Source organism: Diceros bicornis, chromosome 8, assembly GCF_020826845.1.
Source record: "Diceros bicornis minor isolate mBicDic1 chromosome 8, mDicBic1.mat.cur, whole genome shotgun sequence".
Classification (NCBI taxonomy): domain Eukaryota; kingdom Metazoa; phylum Chordata; class Mammalia; order Perissodactyla; family Rhinocerotidae; genus Diceros; species Diceros bicornis.
The window spans coordinates 17,768,742-17,791,276 of NC_080747.1; positions in this window are offsets into that span (position 1 = coordinate 17,768,742).

A 22,535-nucleotide genomic window follows, 5' to 3' on the forward strand; every position below is an offset into this window, starting at 1 on the left:
GAAAAATGACCTTTGAGTTCTTTTCCTTTTGTTCCTGGTCTATCCCTTAGCCTGTTTGATGAGTAAAAGATGAAATAACATACAGAAGGATATACAAAATGATCAGGAAAATGATTCATCTGGCCAAATACCCTGTCCCCTGGAAAATTCCTGAGTCTTGCCAATGTATATAGACAACTATTCCTAAAATACCACAGCAAAAATTTTGGCTTTTCAGGCTCTGGTGTCTGAAATGTTTCCACATTATCTTGATCATAAGTCCTAAACGTTCAGCCCAAGAATCAAATGGATTTTTAAGTCTTATGAGCTCTCTCATATCATATGACAGTTTTTATGTGCATTTATATGTTTATTTTTCTGATGGGGGAATACATAGCTTTCCCAAGCATTTTGGGGTCTGTTCATCTAGTTTTTATTTATTAATTCATTTTTTTATTCATTTGATTAATATTGAGTACTTTATATCTACTAGATATCATGATAGTCACTGGGATATAATAAGAAATAAATCAGATATAATCACTGACCTCACAGAACTTAGAGATCAGCAGATAAAGAAGACATTGAATAAGAAAGGCATTCAATAGTGTCATCATTCAATAAGGAAGACAGGTAAGTACACAGTACTTTGATCACACGTAACACAGGGACCTTTTGAGAGAGAAATCCACATTATCAGCCATGCTAGCAGCTCAAAATATACGTCATTGTAGAGGTTTACTAGCCTTAGTCTACAATGTTTTCAATATGGTGCATATCAAACCACTACCAAACTCAAAAACTTACAAAAACATACATTTATTTCCCACTCATACATCTGTCTGTCAGCTGAGCTGGTTCCTTGTCAGTCTGGGAGTCTGCAGGTCGAATGGAGTGACTAAGCTGGGAGTGTGGGGAGAGCTTCCTACAATACATTCTTCTCATGGGCATGGCAACAGCAGAAGTCCAGTGGGGTAAGCCAACTGTGGAGCAGATTTCCAGACTCTGATTGTATCACATCCACTAATACTTCCATGGCTAAAGTCAAAGTTTGGGGAAATACATTCCACCCATCATGACGCCGAGGAAGAGTATGGATGTACCATTGCTATTACACAGTGTGGAGAGGAGAATCAGGCCCAATAATTCAATCTACTACTTTTAGTTTGGGAAATTCTAACAGTACAATTTACCTATTGTACTGTTGTGATTAAACAGGAGTTAACACTCTTAGGAGTAAATGTGTATGAACACGATTTTTGGTTTCAGGGAATTCAAGTTTGTCAGGGAGATAAAGCGTACATAGGGCAGAGTGGGGAGGACCTGGCTCTTACCTGGGTCAAGTCCTCTAGATTCTCAAAGATATTCTCTGCTGTCACATTTGCATGAACATATTCATTCTCATGGAGGAACCCCAAGGCATCCAGCTAGGGAAAGAAGAAAGGAAGCATCTCTTTTATGAAGGTAAAAAGAGATGAGGGGCACTAGAACAGCACAGATAAGGAGCTAAGTAGAGATAGTACTTCAGATTGGAAGACGGCACTGTGGGAAGTTCACAGAGAACAGATCTGAACTTTGAGGCTTGGCTTCTTGTTGGACATATGAAAATGGGAAGCAGGGACATTCACAATCCTCTGTCATTGTCTAACCAAGTTCCCGCCACTCAGAATGTGCAATATGGCAAAGGAAATAGAACCCCGCCTCATCTGAAGAAAATCTTTCCGATTTAATTAGAGAAAGTCAAAACAAATGCAAACTCTCCAACAGCATGTAAATGCAGGCAGCTTCATAGCCTCCTGTTTCCCAGGAGGGAGTCTATGCTTTCCTAATAGAGTCTTTATTAGCCCATTTGGAATTGGAAGAAGCCTGTTCCAAACAATAAACTCCTGGTTCCAGGCTTTCAGTTATGAGGTCTCGGAGATGGTGCCTGTGTTTTACCAAGTCTTACCTCACTGCCAACACTGAGCATCTCAATTTGTACAAAACAGGTGTAAATGAAAAAGTCTTTCTGATATTGTATTGAATAGCGGAGGATATTATAATCCTAGGGGGGAATTTTAGCAGCTTTGGGAAGTAGGTCCTTAGGGTTACGACTGGAAGAGGAAAAGGAAAGAGGAACTAACCTTTGTCTGTCTTTTAAAAATTGTTTTACACTGGGGCCAGCCCAGTGGCATAGCGGTTAAGTGTGTGCACTCCACTGCGGCCCGAGAGTTCACGGTTTGGATCCCAGGCACACACCGACGCACCACTTGTCAAGCCATGCCGTGGCGGTGTCCCAGATAAGGTAGACGAAGATAGGTGCAGATGTTAGCCTGGGGCCAATCCTCCTCTGCAAAAAGAGGAGGATTGGCATTGGATGTTAGCTCAGGGCTGATCTTCCTCTCACACACATAAAAAATTGTTTTAGGACCTCATTCTAAAGGATTTGAAGGAGTTGGTGTTTGATGAGGGCCTGGTATGTACCAGACACTGTGCTGAGAACTTTACATCCCTTACCTCATTTGGTCATCTCAAATTCCCTGATATATAGATATTGATCATCCCCTATGATATATAAGGAAACTAAATATGAAACACTTGCACTGGGTCACATAAAGAGTGAATGCCTGGCCTCTGGGTAAAGCTAGTTAGAGATGATTCTGATCACTCTGTATAGGTAAGGTTACGCACAAAGGATGACCATAGTTTTCCATTCCAGGGGAGCAGCTTCATGCTCACTTTTGCTTTCTCCTGAAACTCCACTATCACAACAGGGAAAAAAAAAACAAAACTGTTTAACACCTAAGTCTCTATCGATGAGAAGAACAAGGGGAAAAAGACAACAATCGCAAAACAGCTCCCAAAGGCCCAGGAACTGGCAATATCAGTTATCTCTAAATATGGGAGTGAATCGTGGGATGAAAAGAAGAGAATTGATTTCAAATATGTTCATGAAATGAGCAGATCCTCAGATCCCCTTCCCTATTTTGGGCTGCTAGGTGTCCTCCCTCCCTTCCTCAACAAAATCTGGTGTTTTATTTTTTGGAGATGATAAAAGAAAGGATTTCTGGACTGGAAGACACCAGGTAAAAGTGAAGTTGGAGGTACCACAATGAAAACAGGAGGATTCCATGGACTTGTGCACAGTGGACGCTGAAAGCCTCAGTCTGTTGCTCCCACTCAGCCCTCGGAATGTTGACAGTCAGGCTTCCACCCTCCAAGTGGGATTTTGGTGAATGTGGCTTTGTGGAATCCAATCGGTCCATGAGAAAAGAATAACAATATTGTACCCAGGAACCGAGAACAGAATTTAATGAAACAAAAAGCAACTGAGACTAAAATGAGCACTTGGAAATTTAAAATATAGTGGTTTAAATAAATAACATTTAAAAAGGTTTGCGATATAAAGTTGAGAGACTCTCCCAGAAAACAAGCAAAAAAAAAAATAAATTAGAAAATCAGAGGACTGGTTTAAGTTCTCCGATGTCTGAATAAGAGGAGTTCCAGAAAGAGAAGAGAGAAAATGGAGGAAAGAAAGTTGTCAAAATGCACACATACATACATCAAGAATATTCCCTAGAACTGAAGGAAATGTTTGGGTTTCTATATTGAAAGAATCTACTAGTTCCCAGAACACTGATTAAAAAGAAACTCATGCAAAAGCACAAGCACAACATTATTAGATTTCAGAACACCTGGGACATAGAGAAAATTCTATAAGATTCTGGACAAAGTAAGCAGGTCACACACAAAAATAGTATCAGAAATCAGAAGACTTGGATTTCTCAAAAGTAGCACTTAGAAAGCAGTTAAGGAATGTATTCAAAATTCTGCATGGAAATTATTTTCAACCTAGAATCTAACTGAACCAAACTATCAATCAAGAGTGGGATTAGAATTAAAACATTCTATGACATGAACGCTCTCAAAAAGTTCTCTCTTATATGCTCTTTCTAAAGAGAAAGATGAAAAACATGGGATACAGGAAACAAGCAATCCAAACTGGAGAGAAGCTAAAAGAATCTCCAAACTAAAGTGAAATACAATCCCAGGATGACAGCTGTGAACTAGGCGTCGAAAGTGACCAGTCCATACCGGACTAGTTCCAGAATGTCCAGGAAAGACTTCTTTAGGATGATAAAATCAACGAACTATGAGATGCATCTGAATATCTTAAGAGAAGATTTAGACAACTTTGAAAACAGGGGGTTTAAATTACTCATATGAAAAAACAAGACAAGCATTAACTAACTATAGGAGAAATATTCTGCAGAAAAAGAAAAGTAACCATGTATTATATGGCTCAGCTCTGAAAAAAAATATTTACGTACTACTTTCACATGCAGTCATGATTCTAAAAACTTTAAATGTGTTAATTCCTTTAATCCTCATGCCAAATTTGTGAGGTGGGTACGAGTATTCCCCTATTTTATAGGTAAAGCAGCTGAAGCACATAGAATTTGGCGATTTGTCCAAGGTCGCGCAGCTCGTAAACGGTAAAGCTGGATTTTGAACCCAGGCATTTTGGCTCCAGAGTCCATGCTCTCGATCTCTATGTTATACACCTCTAGTCATAATAATGCATTTATAGAATAGTGATATAACCTGAATTCCAGCTCCGTGTATTAGGAAGATGAGGGAGAGGAAGGGTATAAATGTGTGATGAGAGGCAATGAGGAGAAAAAGAGTGCTGCGACTTCATCTTTCAAAATGTGAAGTCGATAGATGATGCCAAAAATTGGATTAAAAAAAAGTAATTCAGTATATTATTTACAGCATTGGTGATAATACCAAAATAATCACCTAAAAGAGGAAATGGTTTCTATAATAGATGGAGAAATGAAATAGATGGGGGCAGGGAACTGCTGTTGTTTGTAACCAATCTTATAGAACTAGCTGTCTCTTCAAATTCTGGAAACTTTGATAAAAATAGAAAATAAAAGAGGAAGAGAAGGACGAGAATGAGGAGAAAGAGGAGGAGAAAGTGAGTGGTAGAGCCACGCTGTCTCTACCGCTTGGCGGGAAGTTCTCCCCCTGGGGACTGTTAATTTCTTTGGGAACCACATTGTGATTGATGTAGTGCAGTAGACCGAGCGTGGCTTAGCCAGATTCTAGCCTGGTTCTGCCGACTACCTGTATGATCTTGGCCATGACATTTCCCTTTTCTCTCATTGTCTTGGCTTTCACCTACCCAAGGGGGCACTGAATTAGAAAATCTCTAGATTTCTTTCATAACATCTTTTTGATGAGATCCAGCACATAAATGAGGGGAAGCCCGACTAAGAGATCAAGGGCTAGTGGGATAGGCCAACCCTGAGGCAAAGGTGGGAAGTTGCAGAGTTTCCCCCAGAATGAACCCATCCCTCCATCTCCATCCACCTCTTTTCCTAACGTCTGTTTCTAGGATCCTAATGATTTTGTGAGACTGTCTCTCAACTCCTTTCATCCCCTCCAGTGGCAGCCCTTCCCTTCTGGTCCTCTAGTACTGTATTCTCTGCTAGCACCACCTTTGGGCCAATCCCGCAGAGATCCTGGATTTTATCCAGCCTGATTAGGCACTTTAATTCAGTGGTTCCTAACGCTGGTGAATCAAAAATCTATTTGAGAATCTGACAAAGCCTATGGGCCCTTTGAAGAAGAAAAACAATCACATATATCCAAAATTCTGCTTTCAAAGATCCCTTGAAGCCTGTCAGTAAATTCTGTAATTACAGCTTGTAGATTAAAGGACTAATAATTTTTTAATTTATAAATCAGTTTCACATACATTAATACAATAGGGCTTCTCTCTACATAAAATGCAGAAAATCATTCCCGTTATAGTTTTAGCTTCATTGTGGTGTTGGGCTCTCACACATAGATGTTATTTTTCATCACAACAGTCTGAACAAGTTTCTTATTCCCATTTTTCAGATGAGGAAAGCTGGGCTTAGAAAAAATGTTAAATATGTTAAAGTGAACAAAGAGTTACTGTAACAAACAGGTATCAGTGGGTCAGTTCTAACAAACTCGAGTCTATTTCTCTTTTCCATCACAGTCCTAGGTGAGAAGGTGGGCTGTACCTGAGGAAGAAATATCCGAAATTCCCATTACTGGTCACTCAACATGTCCCTTCAAGGTGATTCCAGTCATCGCTGTTCCTAAGCAGCAAGAGGGAAAAGAGAAAGGAAGTCTAGGGCAAGCATCCTTTAAACAGATGAGATGGAAGTTGCACACAATTACTTCTGCCTACCATGGATGAATGTTAGGGGCTGAATCGTGTCCCTCCAAAATCCATATGTTGAAGTCCTAACCCCTGGCACTTTGAATGTGGCTTTAAATTAAATCAAGGTCATTAAGGCGGGCCCCAATCCAACACAACTGATAATCTTATAGGAAGAGGAAATTAGGAAATTTGGATAGAGACACACATAGAGGGAAGATGATGTGAAGACACAGGGAGGAGAAGATGGCCATCTTCAAGCCAAGAGAGAGACCTTATAAGAAACCAATCCTACAAACACCTTGATCTTGGACTTCTAGACTTCAGAATTGTAGGAAAATAAGTTTCTGTTGTTTAAGCCGCCCAGTCTGTGGTACTTTGATACAGCAGCCCTATTGAACTAACATAGTGAAAACTTTGGTCACATGGCCCTTCATAATGAGATACTACTCGGCTGTGTGTCCAAGGAGAAGGAGCGAACAGCTATGACGGCAAATAAGAGTCTCCATCTACCACATTGAATAGTGCACTTTAGGTCATATAGCTTCAAGGAGAAGAGCAAATTATTCAAATCTAGGACTTCTAGCTTAATATCCAGCATTCCTCTCCTCCCATCAACATTGCACTGAAATATTGGCTCTGATCTTTATTGCCTAAATGCAAAGTGGAAATAATTTTGAAAAAATTATAAAGAGCTAATGGGGAAAAGATATTTAGGAATCTTAAAATCTCTGTATACAAGTATCTTTCTCTTCTGCCTCTTGGAATGACAAATTTGCTGTGGGCTTATGGATTTTGCCAGGCTAACAGATCCCCCAGCCGGGCTATAGAAAGATCCTAAAAATATATCTCGGTAGAAGGTAAATTCTCTTCTATGTCTCGGCAGTTTTCCTCTGACCTGCGCTTTTCCCTTTACGCCATCGTTAGAATCCTTTTCAAGTTTATTGCTGCTGCGATCTTCTGTGCAACTCTATTTTAAGCTGTCTACGACAGAATGAACCCTTAAAGTACTACCCCAAGGGAAACAGAAAGGGAAGACTTAATACGGTAGTCAATATTGGACCTGGAATTAGAGAATCTCTACTTGGAGTTGGGAAAAGTAAAAGAAGACTCTGGAAAACATGAAAGATAATAATTTCTGAAATAGGTCAAAGTGGATCTAAGCATGAATATGTGTGGATGATATTATGTGTCTTCATGAACATAAAGCAGCTATTATAGATCTCCCTGGTAAGGTCAAAACACAGAGGAGCCTTTTCAATTCAATTGGAACAACCGGAATGATTAAATTGTGCTGGCAGATGGTGTAATACATTGCCCTTCTCCCTGTGTTATCTCAAGCATGGTTCTTGAACTTGATTGCCTGCAAGAATCGTAGTACTTAACATACAAAAGGGAAATAGGCTCCATTTTAAGTGAAAATACATATGTTCGCTTATGCAATAAGCATTTAATACTTAGTATGTGCCATGTACTGTTCTAGGTACTGAAGATGAAGTCCTTACCCCCACGGAGCTTACAGATGATAAGAAAGGCACTAAATAAATAAAGATATGGTATCAATTCAGTTATATATGTGCCATAAGGATTTAATAAAAGCAGAGTAAGGAAATAATTGTGACCCTTGTGGGGGACATTAAACAGAGATCAGGGAAGTCTTCCCTGAGAAGACGGCATTTGAGCAGAGCTATGAATGACATGCAGGAGAAAAGTTTGCAAATTTCTGGGGGAAGAACATCCCAGGAACAGGGACAAACAAGCGCAAGGGCTCTGAGTGGGGAGCATCGTGGGCATGCTCAAAGAACAGTGAGGAGTCAGTATGAGGTAAAGAGGTAAGAATTGGCATTGGAAGAAGTGTGTGGGGCAAGTCACTCAAAGCTTAGAGATGTGCTAAAGATTTTGATTTTACTTTACTTAAGAGCGAAAACCTTTGGAGACTTTCCAATCGGGGAGGGATCTGATCAGATTTGCATTTTAAATTTTGGTTTCGGTGCAAGAAGAGAGACCAGGAAAGAGCTCACTGAGGTAGTCCACTCACAATGCTAATCGTCCACTAACTAGGATGAGGGTAGTGATGGTGGAACAAAGGGATAGGATTCACGATATATGTTGAAGGTAGACTCTGAAGGATTCCTGACATAATGGATGAAGAGTGTGAGAAGAAGCAAAGTGCCAAGGAGGACTCCAATTTTGGGGGTGTGAGCAACTGGATGAATGCTGGTGTCTTTTAGATAGAAGGAGCAGTGGAGACTGTGGCAAACCAGAGTGTGCAACTCATCTGAAGGGGGCGCTGTTATTCAGCTCAGAAAGCTGAAGACTAAGTTCTCTATAATATATAATAATTATCCTTGCTCTTTCAAAGATATTTTACAACGCGATTCTTCTCTCTCTGCTTAGTGAGCTACAATATGGTGGTCACAAGCCCACAAACTTATTTAATAAAAACTTCAGTTGAATGTCAGTCATTGGTATCACATTTGATTGACTGAAAAGGAGTAAGTTTTTCTCTGTACCATTCACTACACTGACAGATGAAGAGTACCCTTACCCACCCAGTCACCCACCTCTTCTTCTCAAGTCTGCTCTTCGTGCCCTAATCCTTTTTGCTGACTCCACTCTTTGCCTCTGATTCTTGGCTCTGAGCCCAAAAGAAAACAGATAGATCATCAGGCCTTTTCCTGTGGTGCCTGTGCCCATGGCAGTCTCTAGAAAACATTTTAGGGTGTAGGTGTGAGTTGTGAGACTAAGAGTATGCTCTTAGTGGAATTCCAACTGCTCTTGGTGTAATCTAACCATGAAGCAGGGAGTACCTTTGCTGCAAATTTCTATCTCCCAAACCCACCCATCCCACATTTTTTTTTTTCTGAACTGGCTAATGGTTCGATAAAGGACCAATTTTTCTTACTCCCAAATTTCAGCTAGAAATTGACAGCATAGTCTCAGAGATAGTACCCGTACAGATAATAAAGCCTGAGATCAATACATCAATGGTATACTTTTCAAAACATGGTTACAATTTTACTAAGTTTATCCTGATGGAAGTATAAGATGTCATCAAACTTCTAGAAGACTTGAAACCATCCAACTAATTTCAAGTAGGCCTTGGTACTGAGAGCTAAGTTAGTCTACTTCCTTATTTCTTTCATTGAAATGATAATTAAAGCATCTCTATTCTTAAGTGATTGAACCCATGCTGGTTTTAGTGCTTGTGGTTGAAATAAAATCAGCCAAAGGAAAATGTATGGCTATTAACTAAACCCTTTGAGACTGCATCTACACAACCTTGCCATCCCAATTAAATATATGCAAATATGTAAAAGGGATAGGCAAAACTCTTCAAATAAAAAACTCCAAATTGTGAGTTATGAGTCTGATCACAGTAATATCACAAAATTGATTTTTCTTCTTCATAAAGCTTACTTTTACATGACCCAATTCCAGACAGCATCCAAATTTATGGTTCAATTTGGTTTGATTTAGCTATGGTCATTAAAGGGACCACAAATTTGCCATTAATCATTGATTATATTCAGTCAGCTCTCAAGGTGACTTATGTTTTCTCACTGCTTGTGACATTACAATCTGCCAAACAGGCTTTCTGGCATGAAATGGAACATTTCTCCCTAAGTAGTTGGAGAGTTCAGTTCAAATCGTATTAAGTACTTATTGATTATACTTTCTAATACTTTTGCTTTTAAAGACCTAGAGCCTCACCGACTACAGATGTGTTTAGATCCCTGATTCTTGAAGATGAAGGGTTTTTGTTGGTGCTGTGGTGACAGAATGTAAATTCTACAAGTGACTCCCAAATCAGTTTCTTTATTTCAATTATTTTCTGTAAAGAAAGCTTTTAAATTTCTACCCTGATTTAGCACAATGTTCTTTCAAACCATCTTTTCTGGTGTTGGCAAAGGGAACAGCCTGAAGGCAGGGTCCACGCGTCATTCATCTTAGTATCCCCAATAGTATGTGCCTGATGCACAGAAGACACTTCTTCTGTGTAAAGACATTTTGTATATTCTGTGAGTGAGATGTTATGTATTGAGTCTTAGTATCCATTTCCACTCCTTCTTTTGTTCTCCCCACCGTGTATTAGACGGGATAGAAAGCTAAAAACAATATATTACAGACTCCTCTGTGACTATGGTTGTAAACACAGTGGAGTTTCTGCCAATAAGGGATAGAAATGCAAGACTTAGAAGGTGGAAGGGGAACAGAGGCCTTGCTTCTTGCATGGTGGCAGTGGCAAGTAAGCTTTATAGATGTGAATATTTATAGCAGCTGAACCCCATTCACTGTAGGCTAGTGTCTAACCTTGAGGATGCAACAGCAATTGCCTGTTGATCATAGATATGGAGGCATAATCACAAACCAGAAGTCGTAACTTCTGCTCTTCTACCTTTCCAACAGTCTTGTATACATCTAATTCCTGGTGTAAAATCATTTCCTAGGTCTCTCACTAAATTGCAAGATCTCATGCTGTTTTCTCTCCCTGGAATGTCCTCTTCAATACTTTTACATGGCAAACTTATATTTTTTTCCTTCGTAGTCCAGCCCTTATATCTGTCTATGATGTAGTTTTCTTAGACCCTTCCTCTACCGTACATCATATAGGACTTATCATGCTTTTATCTGATATTATCACTTATCACATCTTAATGTAGGTTTTTGTTTGTATGTTTGGTTCCCTTGACAATCCGTAAGGTTTTCCAAGTCAGGGAAACAGCTTGCTCGTGTTTGCATTCCTGACAACTAATAAAGTCACCGGTTTATAATAGGTACCCAATAGTTATTTATTAATTTGAATTTAAAGCTTATAAGCTCTACCTCTTATTCATCTTTCTACCCCTTATAATGTCCAACACTCAACAAAGAGTCAATAAACATCTGTTATACTGAATTATTAAATCACCCCCACCATTCTCTTCTCCTTGAGAATCATTTGAATTTATTCAACATTTGGACGTTAAAAAGTCTGTACTAATATAAGCTGGATTTTGAAGTTGGCAAAGATATTCCAAAGCAATGGAATAGCAAGTGTAAAGGTGAGAGGTGGGAGGAAGTGCACAGCATTCAAAGAACCACAATTATCTGGCACAACTAGCGTGCCGAGGGTGAGGGAAGGAGTGGGTCTGATGACAGGATATGCTCACCACTCCTGAGCTACTTTAGTTCACCATAAGCAATGACTCCAATTGTGCTAATAATTATTTTTCCCAGTAATCAATGTATGGTTTCAAGAGTTCAGCGCAAGAGCTATTTCTTCACCAGCATGGCTGCCAGAATAATTTGCTTATTTGGCTCTTCTCTCATGCATACCATTAGGTGACATCTTTATAGCATAAAAAAGAGGTCCCAAATGCTGATATTAATTTAAATAGATACAGTCTACAGATGCCCAACAATCTTTATGATTTAACACTGCTAGCATTACATTTAAGGCTAAGTTCTCAAACTGGCAGACACAAAATCCATAGGAAAAAACATGACACATCTTCCTGGAGCATCCATTACACTCAAGCACTAAGAAATTTTAAATATAACTTTAATATTCAGTTATATTACGGGGGAAAAGGCTAAACTAGGTGAATTTTTAGGATAAGATGAGATTTCAAGGCAATTTATTTCCTATTCCCTATACGCACAGAAAATAGATGGTCAGGAATTCTTAAAGGTTTTTTGGGACCTCTGAAGAAAGGTTTGGCTCTGGTTTTTTTTTGTAGATTAAACGAAGCAGTTTCACCAAGAAGCTTGACCCTTCGGACTCTCGGTTTCTTCATTACAAAATAAGAAACAATAGTCCATTCCCTAGCTACCTCACTGAGCTATTGTAAAATAACATGAGGCAGATAAGATTAACAAATGATTAAGAATATGGACGCTGAAACCCAACAGCTAGAATTCAAATCTCAGCTCTGTTACTTCCCAGTGTGGTCCTTTGGGAAAGTTATTCTCTTTTGGCCTCAATTTTTTCTTCTTAAAAATGGGGGTATTCATAAATCACAATACTTACCTCATCAGATTGTCAAGGAAACTGTATGATTTCACGCAAATAAAAGTTCTTAGAACTGCACTTGTCACAAGAGAGGCAATTATTTGTTATTATTATACCATAGCGCCATTTTGAGTGGCATCTTTCCCATTAATAATGTTAATATCAAACATGTAATAAGTGCTTCTTATGTGCTAGACATTTCATATGCATTATCTCATGTAAAACAACCCTGGAAACAGGTGCTATTATAATCAGTAGTTTACAAATAAGAAATTGGAAACATAAAAGAGACAAAAACTTGCTCTAGGCTGAAAAAGTTATTTAGTTAGCAGTGGACATGGAACTTGAAGTCTGGACTCCGACTTTGGAACCCGTATTCTCATAGGACTATGAAACTCAGGCCTTCTTTAGAACCAGGAAAGGTGGGCAGTGATGGGGAAGTGAAAGATCAGACCTATCAAGCACCACATATATATATCAGACACCAGTCTAGATTATTACATACCCAATCCCACTTAACTCTTACAATAACCACAAAGATTGGGATGCTTGTGTCTGTTTTTCAGAGATGAGGAAATAATATGGCCTAGGATTTCAACCCATGTCCATTTACTTCCAAAGCCCGTGCTTTTTCTGCTATCATGGTCCCAGTAATTATAATGCATGAGGTAAAGAAGTCCAAACACTGAAAATTGAGTTATCTGCCTCACATGAATCCCCAACAAATAACCCCAGAGTGGAAGGGGCTGAAAGAATACAGACTGCACAAATTGCAGATGGGGAAGAAGCTAGAAAATACTATTAGAAAATGTCTTGTTTTGACTTTTAAAAAAAGTAGTTGAGACTTAATTATTGCTAGTTTTTAAGCGCACATCTTAAATATAAAGTTACACTCCTTATTGCATGACTCAGTGTAAGACTGCACTGAATTACTATTATCACTGCTGTTGAGTTCAATATGACCCAAAGTTGTAAATGTGCTCTACAGTATTTTACTCTTAAAGCCTGACTAATCATTTGCTTATGTTTGTTGAATCAAATAAAACTGGGCTAAATTCACTCCACTGTCTCCTTCTAACCTGCTAGTATGGTTTTATCTTGCTAAAAAAAGGAGATGAATGGGCAGAGGTTAACAGAATTCTGCTGCTTCTCTACGTAGCAAACAGCACCCAGGAAACCTTCAAAAGACAGAGGGGATCAATTACTTTCACTCATCAACGAGGACACAATAAGAAGTGATCTGGTCAAGGCGAAAGAGGCCTGAAAATGGCCTTTCTCCTGATGTCTCTCTATTTCAAGAGACTGGATGATGTTTCTATTTATAAACTCATCTGGAAATGCATGAGCTTTTCAAGGTCTTTTTCTTCTGTGGCTGCATCTTGAAAGGGCATAAATTAGAATAACAACATCAAATAACCTAATACCTTGGAGTCAACAAAGGCAATTTATATAAACATGAATTTACTAGCAAGCAGTAAAGAAAGGCATATAAAGGAGACAAAGAGGCATCTCTATTTTGAGAGGGGTAAAGGCACTTTGACCAAGCAGAAATCTGTGAGTGAGTAGTTCATGAGTGATAAAGTGATGCCGCTGGATGGAGGAGCCGAGCTTTCGAGGTTGGTGGCATCCAGTGGTTGTGTCACCTTGTGAAAGCTACTGGCTCTTTGATTTCATTTTTATTTATAAAATTGGGATAATGCCTCACAGGGTTGTTGTGAGGCATTATCCCAATTTTAACACTAAATCTTAAAGACTAAATCCCAAGACTAAATCAAGCAACATGTGCAAACACCTAGTATAATGTCTAATCAATGGTAGATATTCAATAAATGGTATCTCCTGACATTATCATCATCATCATCATCATCATCACCATAAGCAGGAGATCAGAAATGCCACCAAAGCCTGCTTGTATTAGTTGTCTAAATCTATGCCATAGGCAAGATGTTTTCAATGGTTTTTAATGTCTTTTAGTTCTTTTTAAAATCTTATGCAAAACCTTCCAATATAAACCATATGACCTAGTTTGAGAGATTGGGCATTGAAGGAACATAATGAGAGAAAGAGAAGGGGAAAGTAAACTCTTACAGTGATTCTGGTCTTGCACTCCCTGCTTCTCTTATATGAAAGCAGATCTAGACTTCCCAGGCTCTTAAAATCCACACAGACTAAGAACATCCTGGGTCACCCTGTAAACAGCAATTGAGTTTTAGCTGCAGCCCAGGACTCCCTCAGGAAGCTCTAAGCTTAAACTAAGCCTCATCTAAAACGTAGACAGGAGGAAACAGGAGTACTGGGAAAAGTTACTTCTCCCCTGCCTGGCACTGCAGGGCATGATGTGCTTCCCTTCTTTAATTCCAAGAAACAAAATCAAGCCAAGAAACATTAGTGTTAACAGAAGGAAAATAATTAACATTGGGTGAAATTTAAGGCTGAGACTAGATTTTAATTGCAGAGTGTTCCTATCTCCTAAGAGACTGTTACCACATTTTAAAGTTGTCTGATAATAGTTAAGGGGCACAGACAGAGCACTCAGCGTGTGCCAAGCATCGTTCTTATTGCATTGTATATATTAGCAATCGTAAGGCTCACAACAACCCAATGAGGTAGGTGCTATGAGTATTCCCATTTTTTCAGAAGAGGCACAGAGAGACTGAGTAATTTGCACAAGATCACACAGCTAAAAAGCAGCAGATTCAGTGTTTGAACCAAGGCTGATGGGTTGCGGAGCCTGTGCTCTTTATCGGTACTGGTTGCCTCACTGGGGGAGCATTGAAGCTCTGCTGACTTCCCAGATGTGGACCATCTTCACATCGAGTAGAACTGATTTTAGTCTTTTATTCCTCATGGTTTGCTGATTCAATATTACATTATTAGACAAAACTCCTTGAGATATTTTTAGATCATAGATAATGGTTTCATTCTCCACCCCACTCCATTCCCTTTAAATGTATTTAAAGATACATGACTCTGGACCTGTAAGAAAATCTGCTACTGTTCAGAATTGTTCTGTTGGTTAAAATACATTTTGAACTGTTGTGTGTGTTTTAGGAAAAGGTAACTTCGATAACCAGTTTCAAGATGTTCTAAAACTGCCGGTCATCTATCATTTCAACAACGAGCCTCATACCTTTAATTAGCTATTGATTAGGAAAGAACATAGTAGGAGCTGGTACACTGAGAAAAGGGTTTAGAAATTCCACTTTTGGAGGCGGAGTCAAGATGGCGGCGTAAGCAGACTCGGAACTCACCTCCTCCCGTGGACACAGCCAATTTACAGCTACTCGTGGAAAAATTACCCCTGAGACAGAACTGAAAACTGGATAAGAGGAACTCCTGCAACAACGGACAATCCTAACTGAGGTGGAAGAGGCAGAGACTCCCTTCTGGAGAGGAAAAACGCCGCCTTCACAAGCCGCCAGCCTCACGGCCGCCGGGAGCATCTCACAGGTACGCAGCCTCCCTGGAGGCGCGGGGCCCTGAGCCGGCGAGCGCCCCCGCTGTGGGCATTTTGTGGACCCAGCACAATCGAGACCAGCGGCATAATATCTGACTTTGCCTGCTACTAAAGCACTGGGGAGCACCCCCAGAAAACCCGGTTCACAAAGAAACTAAAACCGGCTCTTAAAGGGCCCGTGCACAAACTCACTCATTTCAGGAAGCATCCTAAAATCACCAGAAAGAAAGGTGCACAGCGCTTTGGTGACAAGAGACTCACCTAATAGGCCCTGAGTGCATCTCGGTGAGGGGTGAGACCTCTCCAGGGACTGGGACATTGGCGGTGGCCATTGTTGTGGCCTGGTGTGGGCATGCTGACACAGACGCCATTGGAGTTCTCCCTGAGGCCTGCTAGCCCAGGGTCTGCCCCACCCACTAGAGCACCGATTTAACCCAGCTCAGCCAGGGCAGGCAGCCCACCCTAGAGACTGGCCCCACCCAAAAACAAGCCCTCAGGCAACTTGTGGGCCTGCATAGATTGGTGACTGGATTCTCTGCAGCCTGGCAACTGAGCCCACTTGAGCGGGGCAGGGTGTGCACAAGGAGCTGGTGGAGAGTGTGGGGCGGCGGCAGAGTGTGTGGGGCTCCCGCCATGGAGAGACTGGGTCTGCTTGGGGAGGTCGAGGCGCTCACACGGGGCAGGACTGTGTTGACTGTGTGTGTGGAGCTGTGGGCGGCAGGGCTTGTCAGCTGCAGAAGACTTGTGCTTCCCAAAGACCCACATAGGAGGTTTGCTCCACCTTCCAAAACCTGAAACAATTGGGTGCTCCTGTGCCTGAGGTCAGCCCCACCCAGCTGCAATCCTCAGAGAGCTGACAAGAGACCTAATAGGCTAGAGGCTTACAGCAATTGTAAGGCCCTGAGCCTAACAACCTGCCACCGTGGGGGCCTACTCACTTAAAAGAAATACTGCAACACAAATGTGGTATTAGAACTTGCAGCCAACTGTGCTGGGGCTCACCACACCTGATAAAGAGACTGAAGAGCCCACAACAACTACAAGCAGCTGAGCATTACAACAGCTGGCCAGGAGCATAACTCAGCCTCCCTGGGCGCCTACAGGGAGAGCAAACAGGCCACAGCAGAAGGATACACGTAGCCCACATAGGGGTCACCCCTGGAACACTGAGAACTGAGGGAAGCACACTGGAAGCCTCCTAAGGCATCACTTACATAAGGTCACCTATCCAAGAGCAGGAGACGTAGCTGACCTACCTAATACATAGACACAAGCACAGGGAAAGAGGCAAAATGAAGAGGCAAAAGAATACATTCCAAGTGAGGGAACAGGACAAAACCCCAGAAAAGGAACTAAGTGAAACAGAAATGAGCAACCTACCTGACAGAGTGTTCAAACTAAGAGTGTTAAGGATGCTCACTGATCTGGGGAGAAGAATAGATGAACTCAGTGAGAATGTCAACAAAGAAATGGAAGATATAAAAAAGAACCAATCAGAAATGAAGAATACAATACTGGAAACGAAAAATTCATTAGAGGGACTCAAAAGCAGAGTAGAGGATACAGAAGAACGGATCTGTGAGCTGGACGAAAGACTAGAAGAAATTACCTGAGGTGAACAGGTAAAAGAGAAAAGAATTAAAAAGAGTGAGGACAGTCTAAGGGACCTCTGGGACAACATCAAGCGCACTAACATCCGTGTTATAGGTGTCCCGGAAGGAGAAGAGCGAGACAGGGGGTCAGAGAATCTATTTCAAGAAATAATAGATGAAAACTTCCCTAACCTAAGGAAGGAAACAGACATCCAGGTACAGGAAGCACAGAGAGCCCCAAACAAGATAAACCCAAAGAGGCCCACACCAAGACACATCACAATCAAAATGTCCAGAATTAAAGATAAAGAGAGAATCCTAAAAGCCGCAAGAGAAAGTCAAGTTACATACAAAGGAAACCCCATAAGGCTATCAGCTGACTTCTCAGCAGAAACCTTACAGGCTAGAAGAGAATGGCACAATATATTTAAAGTGCTAAAAGGAAAAAACGTACAGCCAAGAATACTCTACCCAGCAAGGTTATCATTCAAAATGGAAGGAGAGATCAAAATTTTCCCAGATAAGCAAAAATTAAAGGAGTTTGTCACCAAGAAACCAGTGCTACAAGAAATGTTAAAAGGACTGATTTAAGGGGAAAAGAGAAGACCACAAATAGGAAAAATTATCTATTTCCATGATTAGAATGTAATGGATACAAATGCACAACAAAGAGGTTAGATATGATATCAAACATGAGGGAGGAGGGGATTTAAAGAGTACAGCTTTCAGACAGAGGTCAAACTAAAGTGAGCATCAATTCTGTATAGAAGAAGAAAGGAACAGAGAAGGACTACTAAAACACTGAGAAAAAAAAAAGTTCAAAAATGGCAGTAAGTACATACTTATCAATAACTACTTTAAACGTCAATGGACTAAATGCTCCAATTAAAAGGCATAGGGTGGCTGACTGGATAAAAAAACAGGACCCATATATATGCTGCATACAAGAGACACACTTCACACCTAAAGACACTCACAAACTGAAAGTGAAGGGATGGAAAAAGATACTCCACGCAAATGGCAATGAAAAGAAAGCTGGGGTAGCAGTACTCATATCAGACAAAACAGACTTTAAAACAAACACTGTAAAAAGAGACAAAGAAGGGCATTACATGATGATCAAGGGAACAATCCAACAAGAGGATATAACACTTGTAAATATCTACGCACCCAATGTAGGTGCACCTAAATATATAAAGCAATTATTAACAGACATAAAAAGGGAAATAGACAGTAACACAATAATAGTAGGGGACTTTAACACTCCACTTACACCAACGGATAGATCATCCAAACAGAAGATCAATAAGGAAACATTGGCCTTAAACGACACACTACAACAGATGGACCTAGTAGATATATACAGAGCGTTCCATCCAAAAACCGAAGAATACATGTTCTTTTCAAAGGCACGTGGAACCTTCTCCAGGATTGATCACATATTAGGCCACAAAACAAGTCTCCATAAATTTAAGAAGATTGAAATAATACCAAGCATCTTTTGTGACCACAACGGTATGAAACTAGGAGTCAACTATACGAAGAAAATCAGAAAAGCCACAAACACTTGGTGATTAAACAAAATGCTCCTAAACAACGACTGGGTTAACGAAGAAATCAAAGAAGAAATCAAAAAATACCTGGAGACAAATGAAAATGAAAATATGACATGCCAGAATTTATGGGATACAGCAAAAGCAGTTCTAAGAGGGAAGTTTATAGCGATACAGGCCTATCTCAACAAACAAGAAAAATCTCAAATAAACAATCTAACAATGCACCTGAAGGAACTGGAAAAAGAAGAACAAACAAAGCCCAAAATCAGTAGAAGAAGGGAAATAATAAAAATCAGAGCAGAAATAAATGAAATAGAGACCAAAAAATCAATAGAAAAAATTAATAAAACCAAGAGCTGGTTCTTTGAAAAGATAAACAAAATTGACAAACCTTTAGCTAGACTCACCAAGAAAAAAAGAGAGAAGGCACAAATAAGTAAAATCAGAAATGAAAGAGGAGAGGTTACAACAGACACCTCAGAAATATAAAAGATTATAAGAGAATACTATGAAAAGCTATATGCCAACCAATTCGACAATCTGGAAGAAATGGATAAATTCTTAGAATCATACAACCTTCTAAAACTGGATCAAGAAGAAGTAGAGAATTTGAATAGACCAATCACCAGTAAGGAGATCGAAACAGTAATCACAAACCTCCCCAAAAATAAAAGTCCAGGACCAGACGGCTTCCCTTGTGAATTCTACCAAACATTCAAAGAAGACTTCATACCTATCCTTCTCAAACTCTTCCAAAAAATTGAGGAGGGGGGGAAGCTCCCTAACTCATTCTACGAAGCTGACATTACCCTGATACCAAAACCAGACACGGACAACACAAAAAAAGAAAATTACAGGCCAATATCACTTATGAACATCGACGCAAAAATCCTCAATAAAATACTAGCAAATCGCATACAACAATACGTTAAAAAGATTATACACCATGATCAAGTGGGATTTATCCAGGTATGCAGGGATGGTTTAACATTCGCAAATCAATCAACGTGATACACCACATTAATAAAATGAAGAACAAAAATCACATGATCATCTCAATAGGTGCAGAGAAAGCATTTGACAAGATATAGCATCCATTTATGATAAAAACTCTGAATAAAATGGGTATAGAAGGAAAGTACCTCAACATAATAAAGACCATGTATGAGAAACCCACAGCTAATATCATCCTCAATGGTGAAAAACTGAAAGCCATCCCTCTAAGAACAGGAACCAGACAAGGATGCCCACTGTCACCACTCCTATTTAACATAGTACTGGAAGTCCTAGCCAGAGCAATCAGGCAAGAGAAAGAAATAAAAGGGATCCAAATTGGAAAGGAAGAAGTGAAACTGTCACTATTTGCAGATGACATGATTTTATATATAGAAAACCCTAAAGAATCCACCAGAAAACTTTTAGAAGTAATAAACGAATATGGTAAAGTTGCAGGATACAAAATCAACATACAAAAATCAGTTGCATTTCTGTACACTAACAACGAAGTAGCAGAAAGAGAAATTAAGAATACCATCCCATTTACAATTGCAACAAAAAGAATAAAATACCTAGGAATAAACTTAACCAAAGAGGTGAAAGATCTGTACACCGAAAACTATAAAACATTGCTGAAAGAAATTGAAGAAGACACAAAGAAATGGAAAGATATTCCGTGCTCTTGGATTGGAAGAATTAACATAGTTAAGATGTCCATACTTCCTAAAGCCCTCTATAGATTCAATGCAATCCCTATCAAAGTTCCAACAACATTTTTCCCAGAAATAGAACAAAGAATCCTAAAATTTATATGGAACAACAAAAGACCCCGAATAGCTAAAGGAATCCTGAGAAAAAAGAACAAAGCTGGAGGTATCACACTCCCTGATTTCAAAATATACTACAAAGCTGTAGTAACCAAAACAGCATGGTACTGGCACAAAAACAGACACACAGATCAATGGAATAGAATCGAAAGCCCAGAAATAAACCCACACATCTATGGACAGCTAATCTTTGACAAAGGAGCCAAGAACATACAATGGGGAAAAGAAAGTCTCTTCAACAAATGGTGTTGGGAAAACTGGATAGCCATATGCAAAAAAATGAAAGTAGACCCTTACCTTACACCATACACAAAAATTAACTCCAAATGGATTAAAGACTTGAATGTAAGACCTGAAACTGTGAAACTTCTAGAAGAAAACATAGGCAGTACGCTCTTCGACCTCAGTCTTAGCAACACCTTCTCAAACACCACGTCTGACCAGGCAAGAGAAACAATAGAAAAAATAAACAAATGGGACTACATCAAACTAAAAAGCTTCTGCACAGCAAAGGAAACCATCAACAAAACGAAAAGACAACCTAACAATTGGGAGAAGATATTTGCAAACCATACTTATGATAAGGGCTTAATCTCCAAAATATATAAAGAACTCATGCATCTTACCAACAAAAAAACTACCAACCCAATTAAAAAATGGGCAAAAGACCTGAACAGACATTTCTCCAAAGAAGATATACAGATGGCCAACAGACACATGAAAAGATGTTCAAAATCACTATCAGGGAAATGCAAATCAAAACTACAATGAGATATCACCTGATGCCCGTCAGAATGGCTATAATTAACAAGACAGGAAACAGCATGTGTTGGAGAGGATGTGGAGAGAAGGGAACTCTCATACACTGCTGGTGGGAGTGCAAACTGGTGCAGCCACTATGGAAAACAGTATGGAGATTCCTCAAAAAATCAAGGATAGAACTACCATATGATCCAGCCATCCCACTGCTGGGTATTTATCCAAAGAACTTGAAAACACCAATTTGTAAAGGTACATGCACCCATGTGTTCATTGCAGCGTTATTCACAATAGCCAAGACTTGGAAGCAACCTAAGTGCCCATCAAGGGACGAATGAATAAAGAAGATGTGGTATATATACACAATGGAATACTACTCTGCCATAAGAAACGATGAAATCCAGCCATTTGTGACATCATGGATGGACATTGAGGGTATAATGCAAAGTGAAATAAGTCAGAGGGAGAAGGTCAAATACCGTATGATTTCCTTCATTAAGTAGTAGATAATAACAACAATAAACAAACACATAGGGACAGAGATTGGATTGGTGGTTACCAGAGGGGAAGGGGGGAGGGAGGAGGGTGAAAGGGATAATTCGGTACATGTGTGTGGTGATGGGTTGTAATTAGTATTTTGGTGCTACATGATGTAATCTATGCAGAAATAGAAGTACAATGATGTACACCTGAAATTTTTACAATGTTATAAACCAATGTTACTGCAATAAACACAAAATTAAAAAAAAAAAGGAAAAAATAAAATAAAATGAAAAAAAAAAAAGAAATTCCACTTTTTCAGTTAAAGTGTTTTCTAATCAGAAGGCACTTAGATCTTAAGTCATGTGTGAAAGAGGAAAAAAGGAGAAATTGCATGATCTTTGTTCATTTTCTTTCTGTTACGACCCAGAAAAGGATATATGGAGGGATGGGATAGGAGGAAAAGGGCAGATTGGAATTCGGAACTACCTTTCCTGTGGGAGATGAACGAGGCCAAAGGAGGAAGGACACCTGCTGATAGCTGCCATTTCCACAGACTCACTGGAGCAAATGATATCTAACGTTGAGAAGAAAAATCGAGTGTCCAGATTTTTGAAACGGCTGCAGAAGCCTTGCTTTGCTGAACAGTTTTTTTAAGTTAGAGCTTGTTTAAAGACAGAAGATTATAGAGCCAGGCCAGAGACCCAAGGAGA